Genomic DNA, 2880 nt, shown 5'->3' with positions numbered 1-2880 from the left:
TTTGTAAATTCAGTACATCTCAATGATCTGGAGTTACAAACTTGATCATAAAATAGACCTAAAACTAGCTTCTCGAGAACTGAAGTGCCAGTCTATCACTTCAGTGCACAGCACTTCAGTCATTCTGCCACTGGATGGCAACCTTGGACAGTTTGGTAAAGTTCATATACAGGGTATAGTAAAGACTAGAGAGGTACCAGAGCACAGTTGTTAAGATTTAGTACATAATTTTGTTTTGAAAATGACTGTGTTCATGTTAATGGGCTTTATTGTGGTGCAAACACAAAATCTTGTCATTTTTAAGGTACGTGTGGTGTCAGAGTGAACAGTATTTCATGTAAACTGTTGTATCTGTGCTTGTACCTGACCACATGCTAAGTTTTTCAAATCATGATATGCAGATCCAAAGAATCCCTCGTCCAACCCTGCCTGAAAATAACATGCAGCTCCCACTCTCAAAACACATACAAGCTCTGCATCATATGCCTGACATCTATCAAAAACCAAAGGTGCCATAAATCAGTACTTCTCAAATGTCTGTTTTAAAAAAGAGAGAAAAATAATGCATTTACTTTTAAAGGATGAGGTGATTGTTTTCTCACACGAATCAATATTTGACTCTCTGTAAACTGTACAATTCACAATCATCTTACAACGAATGATAACGAACAGTTGTCTCTCACCTATGTTGACCCTGAAGTGATTAACACATTTTAAAAACTGTCAGGTTAGGCAGCATGATTATAGTCTCAGCTAAGTACTGTACAACTGTTTAACATCTCCAGCTCAACAATGCCAGGTACTTTATATTGAGGTACTGCTTTGGTCTGGCTCTGCTCTTCACTGAAACTTTGAACTTAAGCATGCTATCAAAACAGAAGGAGGGTTCTTTACTTAATGCAAAAATGCTGTGCCAAGCAGCTTAATTGACAAAACATAGTTCAATTACGTCACATGAGAACGCCATAAAAGTTTTTTCATTACTTTTCACTAAAGCACGGTGTAGTGGTTCAGCCGAAATGATGACGCCTGGACTGTCACAGTAAGAGCTTGACCAACCGGCCTGCCTGATCTGAACCCGAGTGTTGTTTTGTTTTTGGACTTCTGTGCTAGCCATGGATTGGCCATAACAAACACCATGTTCAAACATAAGGTTGCTCATAAGTGTACCTGGTACCAGAGTACCTTAGGTCAAAGGTCGATGATAGATGTCGTAGTCATGCCATCAGATCTGAGGCCATATGTTTTGGACACTCGGGTGAAGAGAGGAGCAAAGCTGTCAACTGATCACCACCTGGTGGTGAGTTGGATCCGATGGTAGGGAAGGCTGCCGGACAGACCTGGTAAACCCAAACGCTTAGTGCGGGTGAACTGGGAACGTCTGGCGGAGGCCCCTGTCCGTGGGATTTTCAATTCTCACTTCCAGAAGAGTTTCTCCTGCATCCCGGGGGAGGTTAGGGACATGGAGTCAGAGTGGGCCATGTTCAAAGCCTCCACTGCAGAAATGGCCGTCAGGAGCTGTGGCCAGAAGGCCACTTGTGCCTGTCGTGGTGGCAACCCCAAAACCCGGTGGTGGGCACCGGCGGTGAGGGAAGCCGTCAGGCTGAAGAAGGAGACCTTCCGGGCCTGGCTGGCTCAAGAGTGTCCTGAAGCAGCAGGCAGGTACCGACTGGCCAAAAGGGCTGCAGCAGTCGTGGAAGGTAAAACTCGGGTGTGGGAGGAGTTCGGGGAGGCTATGGAGAAGGACTTTCGGTCGGCCTTGAAGAAGTTCTGGCAAACCGTCCGATGCCTCAGAAAGGGGAGGGGATTCGCCCAGGCTGTGTACAGTCGGGGAGGAGAACTGCTGACCCAGGCTGGGGATCTCGTCGAGCAGTGGATGGAGAACTTCGAGGAACTTCTGAACCCGGTAAACACATTCTCTGGTGAGGGGGCAGAGCCTGAATACTCTGTGGTTTCTGTGTCCATATCCATGGTAGAGGTCGCCAAGGTAGTTAAGAAGTTCCTCGGGGCAAAGCACCAGGTGTGCGCGAGATTCGCCCAGAGATGCTGAAGGCACTGGACATTGTTGGGCTGTCATGGCTGACACTTCTCTTCAGTGTCGCGTGGGCATCGGGTACAGTGCCGGTGGAGTGGCAGGGTGGTGGTTCCTATTTTCAAAAAAGGGGACCGGAGAGTGTGTGCCAATTATCGGGGTGTCACACTTCTCAGCCTCCCCAGGAAAGTTTACTCTAGGGTGCTGGAAAGGAGGCTCCAATCAATTGTCGAACCTCGGATTCAGGAGGAGCAATGCAGATTCTGTCCTGGTCGTGGAACAGTGGACCAGCTCTTTACACTTGCAGAGGTGCTGAGGGGGGCATGGGAATTCGACCTGCCAGTCCTCATGTGCTTTGTGGATCTGGAGAAGACCTATGACTGTTTTTCCCGAGGGACTCTGTGGGGGGTACTGAGGGAGTATGGGGTACCGGGCTCGCTGCTACGGGCCATACGATCCCTGTACAACCAAAGTGCGAGCTGTGTCCGCATTCTCTGCAATAAGTCGGACACGTTCCCAGTGGGTGTTGGACTCCACCAGGGCTGCCCCTGTCCCCGATCCTGTTGGTGGTTTTCATGGACAGGATCTCAAGGTGCAGTCAGGGTGAGGAGGGTGTCCGGTTTGGGGACCTCAGGATCGTGTCTCTGCTTTTTGCAGATGACGTGGTACCGTTGGCTTCATCAGACCGTGACCTTCAGCACGCACTGGAGCGGTTTGCAGCCGAGTGCAAAGCAGCTGGGATGTGGCTCAGCACCTCCAAGTTTGAGGCCATGGTTCTCTGCTGGAAATCGGTGGATTGCCACCTCTGGGTGGGGGGGGAGTTGCTTCCTCAAGCAAGGGAATTTAAG

The sequence above is a fragment of the Stegastes partitus genome, unplaced genomic scaffold, assembly GCF_000690725.1.
Source record: "Stegastes partitus isolate 25-593 unplaced genomic scaffold, Stegastes_partitus-1.0.2 Scaffold512, whole genome shotgun sequence".
NCBI lineage: Eukaryota > Metazoa > Chordata > Actinopteri > Pomacentridae > Stegastes > Stegastes partitus.
The sequence above is the reverse complement of the archived record's forward strand: the minus strand, read 5'-3'. Positions refer to the sequence as shown.